General features: G+C 43.5%; 1 protein-coding gene across 6 annotated transcripts in view; it reads right to left on the reverse strand.

Annotated features, from left to right (window-relative positions):
• dab1a (DAB adaptor protein 1a) overlaps positions 1–27,376 on the reverse strand; it is a 230,595-nt gene that overhangs the window by 91,857 nt on the left and 111,362 nt on the right. For all 6 annotated transcript variants that reach the window (XM_061778681.1, XM_061778679.1, XM_061778680.1 and 3 more), the window contains one exon: positions 5,043–5,102. The gene's annotated coding sequence lies outside the window, so the exon portion shown is untranslated. The remainder of the gene's footprint in view (positions 1–5,042; positions 5,103–27,376) is intronic.

Genomic DNA, 27,376 nt, shown 5'->3' on the forward strand with positions numbered 1-27,376 from the left:
CAATGTGCGAGGACGCACCCGGCCGCTATTTGAGGAAGTCAAGTATTTCAAATCCTACTCAGTCGCTATTTCTCTTTTATGGGCTGCTGGCCCACTCACATTCCATCACCGTGTCGCTTTCTTCGCATGCTTTACATCTCGGCTCGGCCTGACGACCGCTGGAGTTTGGCGTCTGTATCCGTAGCTCGGTGTCGCATCGCCCCTCCGGCTGCATCTCCTCCCCTCACTTCCTCCTTCACCTTCCACTCCCACGTCTTCCTCCGTTCTCGGCTCAAGTGCGCAGACAACTCACACTTCGCTCTCCTCGCCACGAAAAGTCCAACGGATCGAATCATCGTACGTATGTGGGTATCCATGTGAACGCACGCTACACACACACTACAGGGGGAACAGTGAGTGGAAGGAGGAGCGCCATTTGTATTCGAGTAGAGAAACCGAGGATACATCATTGTGGCGCGACTAAATAGAAGTTTACCGAAACGCCGTCTTCGCGTGACTGTACATCCTCGGTACAGCGGAGAAACTCACTGACAACACTGCAGTTAGAGTCCACATTCAGATTATTCTGAGAGACTGCTTAAGGGCTTTGGTGCTGCTGTTTTGGTTAGCAAATGAAGTTGAAAATGACAAGTGAACGACTGAGAAAATTAGACTCAATACCTGTTTTCCCCCCATTTTAAATGTTGTTTTAAAATGAAATTATGTAGATGTTTTTTCTTTGATAGGAAAAGGAGGCGTCTATATGAAGGGTACATTTATTTTACAGAAATTAGAAGTCACCCCACCACCTAGGCGGTACGACTTTCGTTACCATGACGACGAGGCTGCAACTACTAGCACAGAGTGTGTTGGGGGGAGCACCCACCGGAATGAAAATTTCACTTGTGGAGGTAAAATGAGACACAGGTTTTATACCTAAAAACGATATTTAATATTTTATATTTTGCCTCTGTAACATTATGCAGTTTGTACATTAACACTTCACTTATAGGAATATATATATTTTTTAAATTACTTAATAAAGTTTTTTTTTGTTGAATTACCTAAATAAATGCTGGGAAACAAACAGTCCTTAAATGCAGATGTATTGCACTACTGGTTTAAAAAAAAAAAAAAAAAAAGTTTAAAGTCACTGTAACATTTTGCAGTTTCAACATTGAATTCAGTGACTGTTTCACGTACCACTAGAGGGCGCATGCACAGCAGACTTTTCCATCTATTGCAGCAGCGGATCCGTGCATGTGGCACATGCAAGGGACAGCAGCAAAGAAGTAATGGCCACTTTTTGAGAAAATATGTTCATTTGGAAACTCTCAGGTTGGAAAAATACGATCATCTAATAGGGATGAAACTGTTTCTGTTTGTTACACAAACCTTTTCCAGTTATAGCTACCAAAATCAGATTTTTTTTAGCTATTGAAGTTACGCAATAAATTCCAAAATTGTCTACAAGTGGATGTTTTGGAATGGTATGTAACGTAGCAGAGCAACAGGCTCACCGACGCAAAGTATGGTACGCTCTGCTAACAGCAAACATTTGTCCCGCTTTCCATCTGTGAAGCTAGTTTGAAGTTGGCCACTTCTGCAGAGAGAAAAGACCTACACGCGTGCCCTCGGGGAAGGGAAACGATGCGAACAGCGGCGTATCTTGCTCTGCAAAGATAAGACACCTGCTTTCTCCTCTGATATTGTCGCAGCATGCTAATGATGTAAAGAATATCGTCCCGAGAGACAGAATTGGATCCCAAGTAGGGCTGGGGGCCCGTTTCTTTGGGACAAGAGGAGTTTTGTTAACCGCTCCTCCCTGGATGAGTGATACACTTTGAAAACATTCCGCGCTTCAATTTTCCAAATGATCTCTCATATGACTGTAGTGATTGTCTTATAGCCAACGGTGACCAGATTCCCTTTTTTTCCTCGGGGCTACAGGAATTTGAAAATCATTCCACTGCTTTCTCTCGTCAATCGGTCGATTTCTTTGCTTTGACTTGTGAGCACAAACTTGAGAAAGGAGTGCTGTATGGTGGGAGTGACTCACTTCACAACAAGCAGCAGTTCGGCGGAGAGAATTAGTGAACGACTCTTCAAAAAAGAGGCTTCGAGCTGTTTATTACCACTCTCAGCTGAAGCTAAACATAACACATGGAGAATTGCATGTTGCGTTTTCAAAGCAATTGCATAGCCTCTGCTAGCCTAATGCTAACATACAATGGCAAACACCAAAGGCACACTGGCTAACAATTAGCATCTATATAGCAGTGTTCTTACTCTTTAAGAAATGGAAATCCGAACACAGACATGTAGACAGATAATATAACAAACCGCTCAGCCATATATTCTTTATCTTCTGCAAAGGTGTTTATAAGGTGTGATATTGTACATTAGAGCGCAATTTTTCACATTAAACATATTTTCTTTGTTTTTTGGGGAGGCTGGAACAGAAGTGTCATGGGCGTATCAAAAAAGTGAATTGAGTAGCAGCATAAGAATGATCATACATAATAAACATAAGGAACAGAGTCATAGAGAGGTCAGAGGGCGCCTTGACACAGATACGAGATCTGCACCTGCAAAGTTACACTTTCCCTTTTCTCTGAAACGTTGATTAAGAATTAATCATCCATTCATTAATCTCAGAGAGGCTATTAATATATTCTGAAAAGATCTGCAGTTCATAATTTGATACAGACAATTATTCTAAGAATATTCACTGCTCGGGTCAAATTGGATATACTTTGTGTGTATGGTAAATTAGCGGCCCAAAGGCAGTGTTAGCAGTTCAGGCAAACTAAATGAGGTGAGCACAGGACCTCAAATGTCATTTATCTGGAAAGATAACATGCATCAAGAAGCGAAGAAGAGTACAAAAAAAACAAAACAAGCATTGGCATTACAGCGCTTCGCCTCACTTTGTACATGACATCACAGCACAAAACCCAAAAGATTTCATCATCAAAATGTGGACGCCATCGCTTCCTTCCTTTCAAACGTATCTCGCTTTCTTCGGTCATCAGTTGACAGCTGTAAATAACGACGTCCTTTCCCGGCTCCGTCGATATGTCTGGAGGTGAATTTACGACAGTGCGATGAGATTAGCGGTGACCTGTTTCCCCTACAAGCTCCCACAATGCAACAGTGCCGCGTCCTATAGCCCGACATATAAAGCTCGTGTTTGCTCTTTGAAGAGATCGAGGGATCCGTCTTGGCGCTTCGGAACTTTGTGGGGCGTCTTTGCATGCACTGAACACTGTGGCATGCCCACACGTCAGCATCTACTCGCAGAACGCACTCCACACTGAATTTATCCCAGGGCCTATCTACATGCAGCAGTTTTTTGTTAGCAACCGAATTCCATCGGGCTCAGAAATCAACTTTTGAATGTATGCTTGTGTACAAGAGATAAATACACTGAGGCTTATTTTGTAAGAACGCACCCGGCGACTAACTGCAACACGTCATCTATTACAAGAATACAAACATGGACGGAGGCAACACTGTGGAGTAACCACACATCGGCGTCCTCTGGAACCCGCTTGGTCTCCACTGGACCGAAGCACCGGGATAGTGACCCCGCTTGACCTCTGTTTAACTGGGCATGTGCACTGATCGCGGCGGCACGATGGCAGGGAGGACCGACATAGTGGCAGTGTATATTCTCAATATCGTGAATGAATAATTCAAGGGTGGCTCTTTCCCATAAAATGTTGTTCTCATTCATTTTTAAGCGGCTCGGTTACACACGCCAGCTCGGCTCCGACACGCTGCCCGTGCCGCGAAGGAATTTCGAGCCTTGAAAGCTCTTTCGGTGGTGAGGAAACATTGCTGATTGGCAAATGTAACGACATTTTGCTCCAGAATGCCTCGATAGCGTTGAGATTGAATTCTACTTGTCACGGGTTCAAGGTATCCTGTGCTGGATGTAACAAAGGAGCTCCAGAACATAACCGTCACCAATCTTTCTGAAACTGGACAGCACATTTCGCTCCTGAACTATAGTCGAGATTAGTCATTCTCAAAGTGTGGTACGAGTACGCGGGCCCCTAATTGTACGCAAAAGATTCACGGAATTACATGTTCAAATATGTTACAGTGGCTTAAAGTTTAGTTGTTGTTGGTTTTTTTGTTTGTTATTGATCATGTACAGAACATTCGTTTAGTACCATTCAGTTGTATTTAACTTTTAAGTAAAATATATTTGCATTTAAGAACTGGTCATTTTTAAAGAATTTATTGAAGTACAACTTTGTTTTAATTTTATGCGCAGCAAATCTTAACTGAATATTTTTTAACCTTTTTTTCCCAGTATTTAAGCTCAGTGTTAATGTTCAAATTATGCATAATTTGATCGTGGCGATGAAAAATATGACACTTTCTAGTAATGAAACTGCTACCTCATTGTTAATGAGCACTTTGGCCTACTACCTACTGTATTTTAGTCATTGTGGTCGTACTTCCAGTGTTTTTTGAGGCAGTACATGGAGCAAAAAGTTTGACGGGCACTGTTCTATATACAGTATTTATTTGCACACATATTTAAGACACTGTGTGCCGGATAGAACAATCAATAATCAACAAGTCTTTCCAATACTGGACAGGAAATGCTACTCTATAATACTCTCAAGATTGAACTGTGCACCCTGTGCTGGATGAAGCTAATGCATTAATGCGTGCCTCTTAAGATAGTCTTAAGATTTCATAATAAGTTACTTCAGAGACAGTTGTAGGTTTTTCCTCTCTTTAATAGTACGGTACCATGAGTGAGAATGCACATCCACTTATCACCGTCTGGCTAAAATGACTCAAATACGGCTTTCATTACTATGACAACCAAGGACGGCGCTAGAGCACTGGGACGGAGTGAGGGCTTTACGGGGTTTCCAGGTTTGTGGCTATATTTGGAGACTCTAGGACTCCCTCCAGGGCAGCGTTCACCGCGACGCGTCCAGACTGCAAACGAATGCCGCTTGCGCAAAGCCACCACCACTAGCTAATTCAACCACGTCCAACACGACCTTTTAACGGCTTCTCACTGAGCAACCCACCTGAGAGTCAGCACGCCTGGTATCCATGTCAGAGCTCCTCAAAGGCGGGCAAATGTGCACCTGCAGGACAAGCAGAAGGAGAGGTGAGGGAGGGGGGCACGACATTAAGAAAAAGCACTTGTCAGGTAGCCCATTAGAGCAACATTACAATAGTTTTGTGTGTGTGTGTGCGTGTATGTGTATGTGTGTGAGAGAGAGAAAGAGAGAGAGAGAGAGAAAGACTCCTTTTGTGCCTCTCGACGCCAGCGGGAAGATGAGATCATTACCTGTGACTGCGAGGCTAATGTAGCACAAAGCCGACAAACACACACACACACACACACACACACACACGCACACAGAGAATGGATGAAGCTAATGTGAGTGCACTTCGGGAACAAAAACGGAGACGACCGCGGGGCTCGTTTCCATTTGGACCCCGTGACGGTTCCCATTTTTACAAGCGTCGTGGCGAGATGATGAGAGACAAGAACGGCAGGACGTCTAATTGGACACGTGACGGGAATGAATCCCTCCATTTTCTGCCCCGTCAATGACTAAAACAGCTGCAGACGCGGTGCGCCGTGCGGAAGTTAGATCGTTAGTGGAGGCGAGGCTTGAGAAGTTAATATCTTTTGTTTGTATCTGTTGCCGAGGCGGCCGATCGGAGCCGTGGCCGTAAGGTAGTCGGTGCCTGTCGTGGCAGCGATCCCCGAACCCGTTGGTGGGGATGCCGTCAAGCTGAAGAAGAAGTCCTACCGGGCCTTTTTGGCCTGTGGGACTCTTGAGGCAGCTGATGGGTACCAGCTGGCCAAGCGGAATGGAGCTTTGGTGGTTGCTCAGGTAAAAACTCAGACGTGGGAGGAGTTCGGTGAGGCCATGGAGAACGATTTCCGAACGGCTTCAAGGAAATTCTGGTCCACCATCCGGCGTCTCAGGAGGGGGAAGCAGTGCACCATCAACACTGTGTATAGTGGGGATGGGGCAGGGCTGACCTCGACTCTGGACGTTGTGAGTCGGTGGGGAGAATACTTCGAAGACCTCCTCAATTCCACCGACAGGCCTTCCCAAGAGGAAGCAGAGTCTGGGGTCTCTGAGGCGGGCTCTCCGATCTCTAGGGTTGAAGTCACCGAGGTGGTTAAAAAGCTCCTGGGGTGGATGAGATTCGCCTGGAGTTCCTAAAGGTTCCGGATGTTGTGGGGCTGTCCTGGTTGACACGCCTCTGCGACATCGCGTGGACATCGGGGACAGTGCCTCTGGATTGGCAGACTGGAGTGGTGGTCTCCCTTTTTAAGAAGGGGGACCAGAGGGTGTGTTCCAACTACAGGGGGATCACACTCCTCAGCCTCCATGGTAAGGTCTATCTATCTCTGTGGGGGGCACGGTGCACTAGCGGTGAGTATGTCTGCATCACAGCTCCGAGATTCAGGTAAAATCAGAAAACTTCAAATTTCAAAAAGTTGTTCATACATTTTTTTTTTGAGAAGGTTATGGACCAAAGAGGAAGCAATTTGAGACAGGGGCGTATTCAGCTCATTACCACCAACCACAGGACAGGAGTGGAACAGAATCAACTGCATCTGTCGACTCTTTTCGATTCGCAGACTTCTGCACGAAGATAATGTCTTTTTTCGATATAAAAAAAGTAAACAGCATGATGACAGAATACAGTTTAAATACAGTTTCTCAGTGAACCAGAAAAGTTATTGGAAGAGATCTTCTTCAACACCTGATGAATTTAGCCAGTCAGCTTCTTGTTAGAGATCGGCAAGTTGTGTAAAAAGTAGTGAAACACCGAACAATTGGACGTGCATTTCAAAGTTGTGAGACAGCCAAACTTGCCGCGTTCATCTATAAAGCATTATAAGTTTATCCGGAAATTCTACCCGATTATCTCAAACATTTTTGTGAGTAGTGTTTCAACATGAACACTCCATGACTCTAAACAAAGACCAATTATGCAAAATAAAAACAGTCTGAGGACTGTTATTTTATCAAGTCCTTTTTTTCCCCAGTGGGGATGTTTAACATAAAGCCATGCAGACAACGAGAAGTGGCAAAATAAATGAGTTGTAATTTCCTGCTGTACGTTTTTGCATGCGTCGACTCCACTTCCACAGTCATCCCCTCTAAATTGCCTCTTTCGGTTCCATTTTTGTTGCTACTTTCAATTACTTAAGCATCATTGCTGAGGCGAAACGGAATTAACCAAGTCATTTACAAAAACGTGCTGCGTCTTCTTATTCGTCTTCTCGCTCGCCCTCTTCTTCACCCTCCCCGACGCTACGCGGCCGCTTTCATAATCATGTTGCAATCATGTTGCGTGCGAAGCAGCGTATAGGAATATTGCATAGCAAGTGCACATTAATTCCTGGCAAAGAAGAATATGAGATGAATTAATCATGGCCGACAAGGTTGTCTGGAGTCTTATCCGTTCTTCTCATCGGCGGCTACGGTGCGCTGCAGGATATTAGCGGCAGCCAATGGCAGACGCCTACATTTGTATCTACTGAGTGGTTGAGCAGATTCAAGTACAGGACATGCAACATATATTGTGTATGTGCACTTACAGTATATCGTACTGTATGCGCACTTCCAAGCATTGGCAATATACTTTAGTGCATATGTGCGTGTTCATTATATTTATACAGGACATACTCGAGTAAATACGCCATGACTGTTCCATTTAGTATAGTATGCATGATAGACAAAGTGTTAAGAGTTTCAAGCCTGGATTAAAGTTTCAAACTAGGGTGAGGGTTTCAAATTAGGGTTTCAAGCCTGGGGTAAGGTTTGAAACCAGTGGTACGGTTATGAATTGGAGTTGTAAACTAGGTTAAGGTTTCAAAGTAAGGTTTATAACCTTAGTTAAGGTTTGAAACAGGGATTAAAGCCTAGATTTCAAAGAAGGCACAGGGTTTTAAACCCGGGTTAGGATTTCACACAAATGTTAGGGTTTCAAGTCAGAGTTAGTGTCCCAAGCGAGGGTTTGAGTTTCAAAGCATCGTTTCAATTCTGGATTAGGGTTTCAAAGACGCCTGACTTAATGCCACGAGAGCGGCAGGCTAACCCGGGGGCGGAGTTTCAGAGCCGTGATGCGATAGCGATGTGATCGTTGAACAAGAATCACTCGTCTCGTCTTCATCTTTGTGCAGCGTGGCGCTCCCTCTTAAACCCGCCAGTGGCCCCCCGCTTGCTCCTAATAACCAATGATGAGTCCTCCACACTTGAGCACCCTCTCGCCACACACCCACTGAGACCCTTACGCACACGCACGCACACACACACACACACACACACGATGACAGCCATCTGCAGGGCAATTAATTGCTGCGACTCCTGCGCAGAAAAGCAGAAGAGCAACCGTATGACTGCATGATAGCAGCATCATTGGCAGTGCAGGATTCAGACGAACCAGCCGGGGTCAGGGTTTCAAAGTAAGGTTTGAAACCAGGGTAAACATTGCAGCGTTAAGGTTTCCATTTACGTTTTCAAGATAAAGTTACGGTTTGTTATTAGAGTTTCAAACTGGGATTAGGGTTTAAAACAAGGGTTGTGGTTTGCAATTAGGGTTTCAACCCAGCGCTGGGTTTTCGAGGGATGCTTTCAAGTCAAAGTTAGGCTTTCAAGTAAGGTTTCAAGACAAAGTTACAGTTTGAAATAACAGGATTCGGCTTTTGAACAAGGGATTATAGTCAGACATTTTGGATTCAATACCGGGTAAGGGTTTCAAAGTATAGTTTGTACTCGAAAAATAATTGATTTCAAAGTAGGGTTTCTAGAGTATTAAGGGTTTTACAGTAGTGTTTCAAACTCGGGTTCAGATTTGAAATTAGAGGATTAGATTCCAACAAAATGTTAGGTTTTCAAACCAGGTTTAGTGTCTCAATGTACACTTTCATGCAAGGTTTCAAATTAGGGTTTTAGGTCGGTGTTAGTAGTTCGAAATACGGTTTCAAAACTGGGTTAGGTCTTCAAGCTCTGGTTTAAATGATGTGTCATATTGGTTCCCTTTCCCCCGTATAAATGCTGACAACGGAGAGCTCCGTATTCGGGCGAGGAGTGAACAGCATCCTTCAGCGGTGCAGTAAGTGAAGGCCATGCTGGCACCTAACCCAAATGGAGCTCCATTTTCCCCTCAGAAAGAAGGATGAGCTGCAGAATGAGGGCACGCACAGACGGGCGGAGGTATGACTGAGAGTGGGAATCATAAAGCCGAGGTGGACGCGGCGGGGGGGGGGGGGGGGCGAGACACATGACCACGCCGCCAGCATACTGATGCCGCAGGCAACCCGGCGTGTCGCGTACTGTCTGTGCTGTTTCCATTATTAATTCGCCAAATCGAGGGATTCTGAGTCGATGCTATCATTTTTTTGTGTTAAAATAAACACATCCCAGGTTAAAACAAAACTACGGAAAAAAATTACATATTACAAGGAATAAAATGGACATAGTTGACAGTACTACTGTGGATTACTGTATGTTTAAAAGTTTAAAAGGTGTTTAATGATATAGAAAGTGTTGATAAGCGTATGGTAGAGGTTCATAGGAGTGTGGTGAACATCAAAAAGCGGTTCATACAGCTTTAAAATATGTATGCAAAATGAATAATACAAATATAGGTGGTCACTACTTTGTTGATTTCTCCTATTGCAGGGGTGGTCTGGAACCTAAACCCCGGGAGAAACGAGCGATCACTAACCCCTTTCAAATTAGTGTTTCAAGCCAGAGTTAGGGTTTCCAAGTTAGCCTTTTTAACCTGGTTACGGTTTAAAAGAGGATTTTGTTTTTCAAATTAGGGTTTCAAGGCAGTGATAGGGTTTCAATGTCCGGTGATAAGCCTGGGTTTGGGTTTGGGTTTCAATTTATGCTCAGGGTTTTCAAACAAAGGCTATGGTTTCAAATTAAGATTCAAAACCGGGATCAGTGTTTTAATTCAAGGTTTCACACCTTAAATACGGTTCAAAGTTTGCGCTTCAAATGAAGCTTTCATAGCCAGGGTTACGGTTTGAAGCTTGGGTTGGGGTTTCAAGCTATATTTTGGGGACGTGGGGGGCAGTCGGAGGATCCAGAGAAAACCTATGCAAACATGAGTAGAACATGCACACTCCACACAGAGATGGATTCAAACCCAGATCCACTGACAGTCAAGCAGACGTGACAAGCCAGGATTTGGTTTTGCAGGTAAATGTAGTTGCTATAGTCTTACAGTGCATCTCCGTAGGAACCGCAGCTCTTTCCTTGCACTTTTCCAAGTCACAAAGGTGAGAAATGTCCCAACTTGGTTCAAACGCAGCATGAGGAATCTCTGGAGACATCCCAGCAAACGCTTTGGTGCAGCATCCTACACAAACAACCACTGCAGGACTGTGATCAGACGCCTCCTGGGCCCGGACGCTGAATAACGGTGCCTGAATAGCGCGTCTGCGCACCGAACCGAGCTTGTCCGCCGCCATTTCCCCGCTCTTAAATCTCAGCGGGCCCACTGCTGAGCAGCCGGCGCGGCACATTCCATTCATGTAAAGTGGGGCTTCAAGGCCCGTAATTTATTGGCTACGCAGACTTGCCTCCACCACCAAATACTCCCCTTGACACCTTCAGCTTCCTCCTCCAACTTTAACGGGTCCGCCAGTTAGTTGGAGGGCACGTTAGACAAACTCACGTTGATACACACCAGTAGGACCTTTTTTCGGGTAGCTATTCTTTATGTATTGTTCTTTTACTCCCTACATTTGAAAACACGTGTACTTTCTACCTCGTCAAAACAATGGCTTGTTGTTTTTTTTTCGACCTCTGCCGATGATGACACCGTGTTCTAAACCAATCACATTTATCCTTCAACCAAAGCAAGAATATTATTGAATGTGAAAAAAAAAAATCTCACCAAGATGAGCCGCACAGCATAGAATTAGTCAGGCAATTGCCTGCTTATTATTAATGCTGAGGTGGTGCGATTATGGCTGCATGGGGGGGGGGGGACCATTTTCTTTGTGTGTGTGTGAGTTAATTGTGTGTATAATTTATGAACAGTTTCAATCAGCTTCCCTTTAGTGAGGTCAATGGCCATCCTGAGGAAGTAATACAATGAACGCTGGAGCTATGTGTGCGTGTGTGTGTGTGCGTGCGTAACTTTGATTACTAGTAAAGATGTGTGAAGAAGTGTGTCCCAATACAACTATTAACCTCTGCTACTTCAAGCTTTTTTGCATTGGAAGTTGTTCAAAATCAGTAGGATTCTTGCTAATAATAATGGCGTTTCTTCGAAAATGGTCTCCAGTGCGCAAATGATAATGAAAGTGCTGAAATTGACCTTGGCTAGCTTTGGTGGTAGCAATTCAAAACCTTTCGGGCTAATAATAATCCATCTTGAAGAAAATGGTCACCCCTGCCCGAAATGACAAAGAAAAGTGTTCCTCAGCTATTCTGGTGTTATAACCACTTTCAATCAGTAATCTTCTCGCTCAGGCATAGTGCAGTTTGAAGAAAATGGATGCCCCGTGACCAAGCGGCAAAGAAAGACGTTGGACGTTGGCCATTTTGTGCCACCCATTGGTTGATGAATGCGTGTGTGTGAATGGGCGAATGTGAGCCTGTTCAAGTGCTTTGGGCAACGTGACGATGATGAAGGTGGCTGCATACCGTATGTGCACTCCATTTAGCGGTCCGAATCAGTCGTGATTTTGCTCTGTGGGTAACATGGACTTCCGGAATGTTGAAATCAATCTTTTTGGAACCGAGCATGAGTAAACTGCCTTTGAAATTAAAAAAATTGAAAAAAAACCACAGTGTTTTTAATTAAGCTTGTGTAGTGTTATCTCTCAATTCCGCGCACTTTGTGTTTGTTTGCTCGCCGCGGAGCGCTTTTGGCTTGGGTTAGCAAATGTGACACCAAGACATTTCGGGGGCAGGGGCGCTCGACAAACGTTAATGAGCAGCCTCTTGCGCTGCCGCTTAGCCTAGCATTTAGCCTAACACCGCGCTAACAGCCGCTGTCATGGGAACGCTAACGAACGGCAGCTTAAGAGAAAAATAACAAAAGTCAGTTTAATGAGAGCTCCGAGATGAGACGCACACAGACGCGCGCACACACAAAGTGCGACAGGCTCTTCTGCTTCGACTCTAATTAGACGGGAAGGAGTGCATGTGGAGAATGAACTTAAGTGTCCGCGTCAATACGCCATAGTGAGAGATCCGTGGGGGAAGAGGAAGAGGAAGAATTGGAGAGACAAATTAGAGAGAGGCCAAGACTCGGAGGGCAGCGGAGAAGAAGAAGAAGAATGTGCTGCAGCGAGCATGAAAACATACTGTAATAGCGCCCGTCTGACTAGGACAAGTGCAGTATGTGCTGTGTGTGGGGAACCAGGCGGTGTGTCTTGCTCCGATGGATGTGAACCGATGGACCAATTACTGCCGATATAAATATATATGTATCTATATCAAAGCGAACCCCCCGCCATTTTGCAAGTCACCATTGTACGAATTCGACACATTTTTTTTTCTCCGTGTAACCTAAGAAATAATGATTTGCTAAAAACCAAACAAAAAAACACTAAATACTCTCCAAAGACTGGTCCAAAAACACTTTAAAATGAATCCAACCTGACCCCTCCCCAAAAAATGAGGACACCGGTGTATGTCGTTGCGTCACAACCTATACAAATTACTACTTTTATTCTGATTTTGACTCAGTGATACATACATAGTTGAGAGTGAACCCCTATTTATTGCAGCGTATTGTTTTGCTAGACCGAGCCACAATCGAGGAAAAGCCACAATATAGAGACCATTTAAAAAACATTTATATATAAATCTTACCCCTGTGACACACTTCAAACACATTTACATTTATTAAATACATTTTTAAACACATTTGAACAAAAAAAACACTAAGGAGTATAAAATGATTAGAAAATATGTCTTGAAGTTTCTGTGTGCATGCATGTGCCTTTAAGAGGAGGAGCCTAGTGTGGTGTTGTGTGACAGTCTGTGTATGAGTGTCTAGACGTGAGCTGTGGTCAACAGCAGCTCCTTTGCGAGTGTGCCCTTTTCAACCTTTTTCAAACAGAATTAACATAATTATGATGCAAATTAACGGAACTCCAGATTTCTTTTTGCCCTCACCACATTTTATGTCCTCATTATTAAACGAGAGCAGAGTCGAATACAAAAGAAACATTTATTGTCCTTGTTTGGTGCAGATACGCTAATACTGAGTTGCAACAAAAAAATACAATACAAAAAATAGGAGCTCCACTAAACAAGACAAATTATTCAGTGCAAATAGCAGTAAAGCTCAGTGGAATAATGTTTGTACAAGCGGCAGCAGCGTCAGGAATGTTTTGAATTTCATAAAGTATCAGCAATATGGAACAAATGTGAGTGTTATTGTGAGCGCAGTATAACTGCGGACATAATAATGCAGGCCCGGTCAGAAGCAGCGGAGGGGAGGAGGCGCGTGCGGGTGTGGCGCTCGGGCGCAACCATTAGCATTCAGAACAGACAAATGAATCCTTACGTGCGGCCTAATTCAAATAACTTTTGATCACCTTAATCAATTAGAGTTTTTTTTTTTCATAGAAGATGAACTGCTGTGTGTTGGCGGGTGTCTCTTTAGAAGAAAGCCACACCGGACATTTTAATTTCCTCATCAAGGTGACGGATGGAAGGATATTCGCTCTCGCGCTTGTACGCAAACACACACGGCAACACGTGCGCAGTTATTGCATTCCCTTTATTAAATATCCCGGCGCTCCCTTAATGGACAAATGGCATCTGATTCTAGCAAGTTGCGCGTGGAGGACGCAAAGAGGAGGAGGAGAAGGAGGATATTAACCGGGTCCTCGGTGGCGCAGAGAATATGTCACGCCGAGCAAATGAGTAATTCCCAAACTGATTGATTGTGCCGTGGAGGAAGCCAGAAGAGAGGAAGAGCGACTGATAAAAGGGGCCATAAAAGTGCTGTGAAGTGGCGGTGATGAGGATGGAGAGCGAGAGAAAGAACGAGAAAGACACGTTCCGATGGGAAAGATGGAGGCCGGGAGAGCTCGCCGGACCTTTGACTGCACACACATTCCGCGTGTCCTGACACAACAGACTTTTTTGAAGGGTAAAAATTGGTGGGGCAACAGCCACTGAGGTGGGTCACGTACCGGGAAAACTACTTTACTTTCAAGTTCTCTCCAACAGCAAAGTACTAAATCGCGGCGGCAGCAAACGCTGTCTGGTATCCTATACGTGGATTTGCGGTTCCCACGTATTTGCGCTTTGTCGATTGCAAATTCACCGTTTCATGGATTTTTGAATCTATCCTACGCTAATCGCTTAAATACCAACGTGTGGTTGTTTTAGTGCGCAGGCCAAAGCAATAAGTATTACTTTGGCCACATCCTGTGGCATCGAGGTGCCAAGGAACGATGTTCAAGTCAGTTGAGGAGCTTCATTGGGACAAAAGTAGTGCTTTGTCGCCATTTTGTGACACCTATCGGCTATTATAAACTATTTGGTGGGTGACAATTACTCATGGATTTTCGCTATTGGTGGCAGTAAGTTAAAGATGACAGGTAGTGCAAGGAGTAACGATTGAATTGTGATCCGCTAGTCATTCGTTACTGTCAATCCGAATAGCGATTGGGGCTTTAGACGGTGAGTCCGACCACTCATATCGCTACACTTCACTTTTGCGGTCGGTGTCGGTCAAAAGTCATCGTGGAAATGAAAAAAAATAAGAGACCATAGCAAAATGACCAATTTCTCTGATTTTGCCATTTTTAAGTATTCATTTGAGTGAAATGAACATTTTTGTTTTACTCTATAAACTACTGACAACATAACTCCCAAATTCCCAAAACAAATATTTATTTGCAGAAAATGAAAAATGGTCCAGATAGCCAAAAACGTCCAGTGGTTTTTCAGTCTCTTATTGGATATATGTTCTTCTACCCACGCAAGTAAAGGAATGAGCAAAGCCCCCTCCGACACATGCAAGTCGATCACGAATAGAGGGGGTGGGCGACACAATAAATATGGAGATTGGAACAGTCCCCCTATTGGGTGCGGTAAGAGAGCAAAGCGTCTCGCGCACAAGCAGATATCGACGAACGAAAGGAGACGCCACCCCTGATGGAGAACAACTGGTGACTGATGTTAACCCACTGCTTTTAGCCATTCTGCTGCAATGAGTTATCGATCAGCTCGGCAGGACGCAACCGAGAAGAATATTTGCCCCTGTGAGAGAGCACAGCAAAGAGGAAACTTGTTGGGGTTTTTTTTGGAAACAAAGCTCTTGGACTGGAGTGTCATCGGCAACGTGTACCTAATCAAGTGTGTCCAGTGGTTTGAATTATGAAACTTCAAAGTTAAACACGATCCTTCCGTCCATCCATTTTCTATCCAGTGTTATCCCGTTCCACATTACAAAAACATGGACGTTAGGTGCATTGAAGACGAAATTGTCCGTAGGTGAAAATGTGAGTGTGAATTTTTGTTAGTCTACACTGTATGCGCCCTGCGATTGGAGACAAACACTACAGATAATGGATGAATGGATGGAACATGGTTGATTATTTTGTGCGTCTCTGCTGATGAACTGAGAAGTCGAGCGTGATTAAATGGACCCATTACAAGTGACACGCTGCTTTGGATGCTATGGGAAAGGGGGGGGGGGGGGGGGGGGGGAAGCAAAAACCAGAGATTTAATAAAAAAATATGCAAATATGGCCACAGATTGGTGGCAATCAAATTCAACTTAACAGCAAAAAAAAAAAACAGTGACGACTTTTTGAAGAGGGTAGTCTTAGCGCATCGCTATGAGACACGTCAACATTTAGAATTAAAGGGGACACGTTACTTAAAATGGATTTTTGAATGCATTGTATACAAATGGAGTGGAGTGACTGTCTAATTTACATAATATCGTCCTCACGCTAATTTTGACACTGAACTATACTCAGGACTCGGTCGTCATGGTAACGAAAGCGACATGCGTTATTGGCCCAGCGGAGGTTGAACCGATTGGTCGACTTAACTACTCTGCACTGGCGGGCGGCGAAACGTCCGTTCAACAAGGCGACACCGTCTCCATACATGGGCGTGGATGAGAGAGTACGAAAATAAGCCGTTTATAGACAAGAAGAGCGGTGAGTCTAGTTTCGGCTATTCCAATCGTCGCTAGCCTTAAAATATTTAGAACAGCGGGACCACGGGACTGGTGGCGAGGAACGAGGGCAGCGCCACCGAGCGAAGCCACGTCTGCGTCGCCAAAGGTTACGTCCAATAACGCGCGGACAACAAGTGAGTGATTACGAGAACAGAACTTTGCGACACTGTGTTAGCGTGTTGTAACACGCGGTACGCGTATGGCCCTACTATGCTACAAACATGTGGAAATACTTCACAAAAACAGAGAGCGGTCGCACGGTCATTTGCAAAATATGCAAGTCCATTCTCATAGACAATCAAAGCACAAGTGAAATAGAAACAGTTATAACGAGAAATACTTCATTTTCTTTTTTTTTGTCTTACAGTGCGCCATCATGCCAGTGGTTGTCAAACGTTTTCCAGAAAGTACCACAAATAATACCTTGGAAGGCTTCGAGGCTCTCCAAGTACCACCATAATGACCAACATTAAAACACAGTGGTGTAGTAGGCCCACATGTTCATAAAAAGTTAGGTTTTATTCCTAAAAGGTATATTTAATATTTTTGCAAACCACTGTAGCATTATGCAGTTTGAACATTACATTAGCACTGTGTTTCAATATCCATCCAATTATTTTCTGTACCGCTTATCCACACAAGGCGTGTGAGTGAGCTGGAGCCTATCAAGTGAAATATTTTTTTTTTAAATGTACTTAATGATTCAACTCAAATGAATTCCACAGAAAGGTTCAATAAAAATTGCACCAAAATAAAAAAATCAAACTCCCCCCCCCCCCCCCCCCCCCCCCCGCTCTGTACAGAAAAAAAATTCATAGGGATCGAACTAACTGCAACAACAACATTCAGCGCCCTTTTTTAAAAATTGTTGCAATACTGTGTCTTTACACGAAATCAAGGACATCATTAGTTGATCGACTTCAACTTGACTTTCATCCCATTTTTGTGATGAAAGTCAAGTTGACAAAATGTTCTACACCAAATTTGGTTTTAGTCGATCAACCCGTCGCTACAGTTCTTGATGCTCAGGGTATTTTGAAGAAGCCATGTCACAGACATTACCCTAAAACACCTGGGAGCTGTTCCCCGGTACCCTGCGTCCAATTACAGCCATCAAACCTTGCAGCGCTATCGATCACGCCGACCCTCCGCCCGTGTGGAGCACACGTGCAACTTGTCCGGCCATCAGCCGACCGAACGCGTCGGTCAACGCACCGCTTGACCCCGCCGACCGGCCCCGTGCGTCTGTAATAATAACTCGTGTCATGTGACAAAAGTCAGCATTTTCCAGCCCAGTTTCATCATGCATATTATTATTTTTCTAATAATAATAATATCCTCACAGAAGGCTTGCCGTGCTCCCGAGTCCCATGCGTGCGTCGCCCTGCTTAATTATTCATGATTGACATCTACATATGCAAATGAGTTGATGTTAAGGTGACTAAAGTAGAGGAGACCGAGCGATGAAATATAAAAGATAAAATGAGCTTTTTTCTGGAGGCTTTTGTTCATGTCTTCCTTGTAATTGTTAAAGCATTTGCTTTTATCACAGACTAATTTTAGATAGTCGATAATTAAGCTCTGCGGTTGCGTCGCTTACCATACACGCAACCCTGTTACTAAAACCTTTTTAGCTACCCGGAAGAAGAGAAAACACATGGCTCAGCAGAAACCACATCCAGCTATTGCTCTAACCGTGAGTAGACAGACAGATCTATTTTTCATATTTTGTCAGTTTTCATCCATAACTGAGTGTGTCACTCAAACCAATGCAAAAATGTTACTCACTATTTGTATTACTGTATGCATGCCTTTATTATCCTGCTCCATAGTTACCACGCTGCACACACCAGAAGTAACACAATGTCAATGGGCATTGATGAAATCATGATGCACAAACTGTTGACTTGTTTTAATTCTATATAAATGTTATTTCTGTAGGTTTTTATACTGTACAATAATGTAGTGTTATTTTTCTTATTAAAAAAAAACAAACAAGTTTCAAACATTTTTTAGCTTTTTTTTGGGGGGGGGGGGTGTAATGGCTTAATGGCATTTACAGTTTGAAGGGGAAAGATGATTTGAGATATGAATGTTTTGGGTTATGAGTATGGTCACGGAGCAGATTAAACTCGTACGTTAAGGCACAACTGTGTAGCTAAGTTGCTTCTTGAGCAGTGAGCACAGCAGCTGACACCGCTTGGGTATACCGGAGCAAAAACTACATTAGCATGGATCTGCAACCGAGTAGCTCGCAACCCGGTTACTCGAATTTGAGTGGTACTCAAATGAATGTACTTTTCAAATAAAAGTTTACTTCATTTAATTGTAAAAGATCGATTCAACCGCATTTTTCAAATGTGTTTTGTAGGTGTCCGAGTATCTGTAAAACGGTTGCGCCAAACACAGCAAAATATATGACAAATGCAATAGATCATAAAAAGGGTATCGTTGATGTTTGCACTGGACATATTCAATTATATGATGATTTATTACTCTTACTTTATTATTATTTTCTGGAAAACATGACCCCAAAAAATCTTTTTTTAAGTGTTGGTCTTTAATTGTCCTCCAAATTGTGGAATGACCCATAGCCTATTCTCACATGAAGTGCAATAATCATGCCGTATATACTGACATGAAGCACATTCGCAAACTTGCGAGGAAACAGTTCCAACCACTTCTGCACTGTACCATCCAAACGAGAGGATCTGCTGACATTTGTGGTGCACCACTACTACAAGTACGAGTCAGCTCGGGTCTTACATTAGCAGCCAGTCCGAGGTAGAAGCCGGGGGCGCTGCTGTCAGGGAGTCGCACCGGCAAAGGATTATGGGTCGAGGCTGACAGACTGCAAGCGGCGCCCCATTAGCGAACGCGCCGAGAAGCTGGTGTGCCGGTATGCTTCCTGTCTGTGCTCGCCTCCTCCCGGAGCCTTGATTAGGGCTTCGGGGAGAAGGCGAGCACGCTGAAGGGCAGCAGAGAAAGAGAACGAAGGGGAGAGAGGGAAGACAAAGAGTCGCAAAAGAAATGAGATGCAGCAGTATTAATACAGAAGCAGAGATATGCAGAGATTGTCCTATATTGATATTTATTTGTGACTGAGGTTGGCTTAAAGGGTGCGTTCTAACCTTTGTTCGGCTCCGAATCATTGTCACACATGCTGAACTCTCGAAGCATAGCTGCCTTTAGCCTTACAGCCAGCCAGGAGGCTTTGCGTCTGCGAGACACACCACATCCTTAACATCCACCGCTGGCCTTGTGCGCATCTATGGGCTGACATACAGTCAATGTGCACATGCATTGGGGGCTCCAATGGTCGGTTTTGTACTTCTAAACTGGCGGAAACCACGAAATCCACACCTTATTCAACGCATCAACCGGCACGCTGCAAAAACTCAAACTCTTATCAAGAATATTTGTCTTATTTCGAGTCAAAAGCTTCAAAACTAATCTGATTACACTTAAAGGTCCCGTATTTTGGCGATTTAGACCTCCACAGAGTGACTCTCTAACATGGACATAGCAGAAAAGTGTCAATTTCATTTTTTTAAAAAGTGTCCAGACAAGGCCCCTCTGACAGCTACTTCTGTTGGACCCAGTTTTGTATCCACTTTGTCCCTCTTTGGCTAAGACCGCCCCCTTTCCTCCGATCGGTTGCCTCCGTGTAGAAGACCCACTTGGGAGAGCACGCGTGTTCGTTATGTTGACAGCGCTGGCTCGGGAGCGGAATGGGAAGGCAGAGATCTTCGCTAGTGACGTAGATAAGCTTGAGAAATTCGAATGACCTGATTTCAGGCCTCTCGGCAGAAAAACGTCTGGAACTCAGGAATGCATGGGTGATTTTAATTCATATTTCATGCGTTTACGCAGGCACCGTAGAAAGAATACCACATTGCAAGTACGAGAAAAAGTTAGCTTACCAGAATATGTTCCCTTTAAAATAAGACTCATCACCTAAAAAGTCAAATGTTTTGAGACAAATTTCACTTGTTGTAAGCTAATTTTTTGGTTGAAACAAGTAGGAGTCCTTCTTGTATTTATGAAATAAAAATCGAAATTTGAATTATCCACCTGCCGTCGTCATTTTATCACTTGTACTGGAGCGTCAACATCTGCGCACAGCATCTGCACGCTCGGGCTGTAGACAAAAATGCATAGAAATGTAAACATAGACACCGCCTTGAGCTCAGTGGCCCTTTCTGTACGATACACATCGGCCATAGTGGATGTCACCATCGTATTAGCCACATAAGCTGCAAATTAATATTCATAAAATGGTGTTCGAATGGCCAAATACAATGGCTGGTAATAGTTCCATCTGAATCCCATTAGTTCTGGCTCTGAATGTAAAACGGTTGATACATCTCCAAGGAGAAAATGAACCCGGCATCTGGTTCACTCCTCATCAAATAAAGATGCGACGTCAATGGACGATTCAGCACTCAAGGCGGGGTCTATACTGTAAATGTTGTGAATGGTAATGCTTGTGGCGCGTATTGCACAAGGCGCCATTCAAGCTAGCACCGACAATTTGTGCAGCAGCATAGGATCATCAAAAATTTGTATGAAAGTAAGTACTGTCTGTAGGGTAATAATAATAATTGCCTAAATCCTAAGAATCATAGGTTTCAGTATAATCACTTGAACCTCGAGAATTATGTTGTACTAAGAAATGTGCGAAAGAGAAACACAGACATCAAAAGAAGTCTAGACTGGACAAAAGAGTAAAACAAGTGACTTACACATAGCCAGACAACTCTTCTTATGACATAATTCAAGAAACTAGTCGAGACAGATTGGCCAAATATGATCAGTGGTCACAATTAGGAATCCAGGATTGACCAATAACAGAAAAGGGGTTGTCCTAAATGACATCATAGTATAAAAGTCTGCTCTTTGCACTTCAGTCCCTCGCAAGTGATGCTCTAAATTTTGAGAAAATATTCTTTGTGACCAAAACTGCTCGGACTCCATCCTCTTTCTCTCACTGGGGCTTTGACAAGTTTCCAGCTCCGAGGGACTTTGACCATTTTTGACATTGGAAAAACTTTTGAAGGACCTCATATAGCCCTACATGTAGTCCTTGCCAGCCAGCTCTCAGCGATTTCTGGACATCAACACACTCGCAGTCAGCATGGTGAAGAGGCTAACACTGAAAAAAAACGGAGTCAGAGCTCCTGACCTCATTCACTAAGCCACCCCTTTAATGGCACGTCAAACACGAATACTACAGTGTGTGACTTTCGGCTTAACTAAGCAGTTTAGTCTTTTACGTTTTATTTTTGTCATATTCAAATTCTACAATACAGCGCTATTCTTCTTTAATAAAAACATGGCATATATTCAATATATCTGTAAATTTGAGTTTTTGCAGTGCAGAAATACTACCTCGTCGCATCTGCTTTTGACAATGGAAAAAGCGTCCCTAGTGCAGAAAGGGGACTTTACTTAAAAATCTGACGACACGCCTCACTACATTTATTTTGACAGGCCACTTTGTTACTTGATGAAAAGAATCTTTCATAATCTATTCCCACCCTCAGCTGAGTGCTTGCGTAGAGTGTCGCTCCCCAAAGGGGGGCCAACGGGGTCTGGCTGTGATGTCTGAAAGAGGAATCCACACGTTCGGACCACCTGGAGGCAATTCTCTGCCGGCTACATTTAAGAACACGACATTCTATTATTCAAGCATTCCAAGCCAGAATGAAATTTGATGCTTTTGAACGGTGCTTTACACGTGATAGGTCAGGTGGTCGAGGTCTAATTATTATGTTCCTGACCTTTAACCGACATAACTTTCGACCAAACGCTGAATTCCATTTCAAGCAAGACTCAAATTGATTTTGGGAGATACATGAAACATATGTGAATTTGTTTTCCGATTTTATTTTCCGTCGTCTCTCAGATTCACAATCGCTTGTTTCTCATATTGGCTACACCTGTAAAAAGTACAATTCACAGGCTATATGGACAGACCCCTGCCGCAAAGCTAAAAACGTGAATAATAGACGGATCTCCATAAAGGTTCAAAGCTGAATCCACAACTTTTTTTTTTGTTAAAAGAAAATATTTTCACCCAAGCCAATACTAAGGGAGCTGACAAAATGCTGATTAAGCCTGTCAGCTTGTCTAACATCTTGCTGTATTCTTCAGTTTTTTGTAATTTTTTAAAAAATATTGAGTGAATGCCCGATTCATTTCCCGTGCTGGCCCAGTAGTTGGCGCACCAAAACGACGTAGACGGAAATGATGGCACGGAAATAAGACATTTTGTAGTAAAACACTCACTAAAAATATTATTTTGCGTTTCTGCAGCACAAAATAGTCATACAATGAAAACAATAATAAAAATTGCCGCATATGAACAATATCTACCTCTTTCCTGCCAGCGGCAGTGCGAGTGGTCACAACCCAGCAGTCCTCGCATCCTTACTGATCTTTTCTTTTACCGTGTGTGTAAGTTAACTTGCTAGTGACCCAGCCATGTGGTTTGCGAGGACCTTTATCCACTTGATTATAGCGGAGTGTCGTAACACTGCTGCCGCTTCACCACCTGTCATGACATGGAGAGGTTCTCCCAGCCGGCTTCCCGAATCTCCCTACGGACATCGATCGCCGGTGACGCAGAGCTGAGGTCCGGAAAGACGTGACACGAAAAGTACGATCGAGATGGGAAAAGAGGAGGAAGAAGAGCAGGACGACAGGCGAAAAACTTCTTCAGCGTCCGCGAGCCCCTAAAAATAAATGGCTTACGGATTATTTGATTTCTAAAACGTACCAGCAAAAACATACACATGCTGCAAATTTCTGCTAACAACCCAGGCTAAACTTATCCTTGCCGGAGGTCTGTGCTCATTGTTGCCAATTGACTTGCAGGTGAGAATAAGAGGAAGAGCGTGTCATGAGATTTGGCAGAAATCCGGCCATTAGTTCAACTGAGCCAAAGCTTTTCACGGCTCAGCTGTGCGTTATCTGATTGCACGCGCAGAATTTCCTCGTCGACGCCACCGCAAATTGGACGGCGTGACGCCCGAGAGGATCCGGCGCAAGAGGGACGGCTGGCAATTAGCAGACACCTTAAACTCCTTTCACTCATTAAAAAACACTCCTGTGTTCTTCTTTTGAGGAGCAAAAATGTGATTGTTTGAACTCCCCCGTCGCCCCCCAGCTCGGGGAAATCAAACGACTCGTACTCGGCCGCTTGTTAGCGAACGGTTGCTGTCAGGTTGCATTACACGGGGAGGTGTGAGAGCGTGGCGACACAAGGACTCATTTAAAGCATCAAACCAAATGAGCGTAAATGTTTTTGCCAAATAGCCCCGAGCCGTCGTCGAGACTTATTAGATGGTGGGGGCTGAGATCTAACGCAGGAACATCGGCATCGGCGTCGTTGCGCTAAAAGCAGAATTATGACAAACTATTTGGATCCCAATATAAAACCTGCATTGGAATTTGCCAGGAATTCTTTGTTGCTGTTGTCCCTTTTTTAAACATTGAGGTTAACACTGGTTACTGAAATAACCTGAAACTGACTAAAGTCGTAATAGTCGCAGGACGCAGACCCTGAACATAACCAACACGAACCTTTCTGATACCGGGAGAGCACAATTCACTCCAGAATTTAGTTTCTTTATTTATTCAACCTTCATTAAACCAGGTAAGGCATTTGAGAGCAATTTCTCATTTCACAATGCCGACCTAACTGCATACAGCAGCCAGCAGCAATAATCTGTACAAGGCGATAGTTACATATTTACATACATACTGCATCACATTACATCATAGCGTATGCTGAATAACAAGCTAAAAACGTGCGGAGATCATCTACATACAATATACCACACTAACTTTTTAAATTATGACAGTGGGAAGAAAGATGTAAGCTTTATTATTTGTTGTAGCGTGTTCCAGTCATTTGTGACAGAACATTGAAAAGACCACCGACCAAAAGCAGTGTGGACTTTGGGAATAACGAGTTTCATAAAACTGCTGGAACGGAGCTTGCGGGTGGTGGTATGCATGGTGAGCAGAGAGCGAAGATAAGGTGGGGTCCAGAACATAACCCACACCTATCTTTTTGACATTGGGACAACAAATTGCGCTGCCCCCGTGTCGGATGACTGGTGTCGGATATGTTCTGTGGCTGCTTTGCTCCATCCGGCACCGTGTCCCCTGAATCTCTGCAGCGTAAAACGAAATCTCAAGACCATCAAGGCATTCTGAAAACTTGCATTAGACTTTGGAGGAAATTCTTTGCTGTTGTTCTGGGCATTTTTTTTTTGTTTGTTTGATTTATTTAATTTTTTTGCGCTCAGGCTGATGTGACTGTTGTGTTTTCGGTCTTTTACTCCCGCTCTGCAGCCAATTAGAAAAGGAGCAAGCAGCTTGTCAGTGTAGGTCCAATGGTGCTTGTCTCCAGTTTTGTCCAAATGTGACATCCCAAACTCCCACTCACCTCCCACTTAGTATAGTGGACGCATGGCGACCGCTCGGCTCTTCACATGGAGGCCACCTGTGTCAAATGTGACACTTCCTCTGGGCCTCTGTGACCACACTTGTGTATGTACCACACATCTGTTCTTGTCTTTCTGGACAGTGGCTGGACTTAAACTGCACTTTGAAGTTACCAATTTCATTTTAAAGCCTATTTCCCTTTTTTTTTTTTTTCTATTTCCATGTACATTCCAAGTGAAAAATCAGACATAAATAATACAAATATGAATTCTTATTTTTGTCAGCTTCACGTTATTCCAGTGACCATTGATTGTATTTCTTTAATTGCAGGGAACCAATAATTTGGTTTGTAGTAGTCCAAGAAATGTCAAAGACACCAGATTACCAAACACACACACACACACACAGCCATTGACACAAACACAACCACAAATCTCCTTGGTGGAGGTAACCAGGCGAGGAACAATGATACAATCCCCTCCTCACATGCGCACATTTGTGCATAAAAAGGAATTACAACATAAAAAGAGATCTAATCCTGAGTGCGGTGTTAGGATTTAGACGAGGGAAAAACGACAATGATGATGATACATGTTGGAATGAGGAAGAAGACTCCGTGCTGATGACCTTTCACGGCGAAGACAAGGACGTGGAGGAAGCTATATAGACGGGGAATCGCACCAGTGTGGGGGTGGATGGGTGACACAAGACACTGTGTGTGTCTGTGAGTGTGTACGTGTTTGTATGTATACACTATAAGACACTCTTACCCACGCACCATCGAGGCTAAGCACACACTGTCTACAATACGCTCGGCAGCCCAAAAACAAGGCTCGTCTCCAATGAGCTGCAGCCCAGGGAATATTCTACCCTCATCGCACGTATGAGTGTGTGTGTTCATTATCTTTCAAAACTAAAAAACAAAAGGCCAGTACGCAGTGGAAGTACAAGCCAACTGTCTTGCTGCCATCAAAACAAATCCTTTATGAAGTCTCAAAGCAAAATTGAAGGCGTGGTGACGTTGCCATTTAAGTGAAGTGAAAATAAAACGGAGCAAGTAAGGAACTGTAATGTCCTCCCGTGTGGGCAAGGAGAGCCACACTTGAACGGGACTAACAGTCAAGCCCACAATTACTAAATGAGAACACACGCAACGGGCTGCTGTAGGTCACAACTCTCGCCCAGATGCTCACACACACCTAACTGGCCAAATCCTGACATCATTCACTCGGTCATGCCCCTCAAAGGCACAGTAATTACACTTTGGAAAACTACTTTATTTACATTTTATTTTATGTTTGAATATACCACCTTGTTATTTTAATTCATTAATTACATTTCAATTAAAGATACAGTAATCCCCTCGCGATATCACAGTCCACGCTTCGTAGTCCCACTGTATCACAGATTTTTTGGGAGAGTTATTACAGTTTGTATTCTATTTTTTAATCGTGTTTGTCTAATATTTTTGTTTTAGGGCTTGTCATTTGGCACTTTTAAAGTGCTTTTAAAACTTGCCTAGGGTGCATTTAAATAGGGTATTTCTATATCGCGGCTTTCACTTATTGTGGGGGTAGTCTGGAACATAACCCGAGCAATGTTAAGAGGATTACGTAGACCCATAGGGTTGCATCAGGGCCGATGCCGATACCGATTACTTGTAGTCGAGGAGGCCGATAACCGATATTTGGAACTGATATCAATTTGCAGTAAAAGGGGAAACATTGGCACCAAAATTTGAAATACTACAAACTCCAGCACTTTCTTTAAATGCGTTTTAAGCATATGTTTATTCAACAGCTTTTCAGATTGGTAATATGCTTAATTGTTTTATTACATTTTTTTATTTATTTTAGAGACAATAGAGATCTTCATTTTAAATTGTACCCAAACGCGCAGGAGGCTCCCGAGCTCAGCAGCATGTCTTATAAAGTTAAATTACAACCCCAATTCCAATGAAGTTGGGACGTTGCGTTAAACATAAATAAAAACCGAATACAATGATTTGCAAATCATGTTCAACCTATATTTAATTGAATACACTACACAGACAAGATATTTAATGTTCAAACTGATAAACGTTATTATTATGAGCAAATAATCATGAACTTAGAATTGTATGCCTGCAACACGTTCCAAAAAAAAGCTGGGACAGGGTCACGTTTACCACTGTGTTACATCACCTTTTCTTTTAACATTCAATAAAGGTTTGGGAACTGAGGACACTCATTGTTGAAGCTTTGTAGGTGGAATTCTTTCCCATTCTTGCTTGATGTACAGCTTCAGCTGGTCAATAGTCCGGGGTCTCATAAGGCGCCACACATTTTCAATGGGAGACAAGTCTGGACTGCAGGCAGGCCAGTCTAGTACCCGCACTCTTTTACTACGAAGCCATGCTGTTGTAACACCTGCAGAATGTGGTTTGGCATTGTCTTGCTGAAATAAGCAGGGGCGTTCATGAAAAAGACGTTGCTTGGATGGCAGCATATGTTTCTTCAAAACCTGTATTTACCTTTCAGCATTAATGGTGCCTTCACAGATGTGTAAGTTACCCATTGGCACTAACACAGTCCTATATCATCACAGATGCTGGCTTTTGAACCTTGCGTCCATAACAGTCCGGATGGTTCGTTTCCTCTTTGACCCGGAGGACACGGCGTCCACAATTTCCCAAAACAATTTGAAATGTGGACTCGTCGGACCGTAGAACACTTTTGACACACAGTCCATCTTAGATGAGCTC

Source organism: Phyllopteryx taeniolatus, chromosome 7 (assembly GCF_024500385.1).
Source record: "Phyllopteryx taeniolatus isolate TA_2022b chromosome 7, UOR_Ptae_1.2, whole genome shotgun sequence".
Classification (NCBI taxonomy): Eukaryota; Metazoa; Chordata; class Actinopteri; order Syngnathiformes; family Syngnathidae; genus Phyllopteryx; species Phyllopteryx taeniolatus.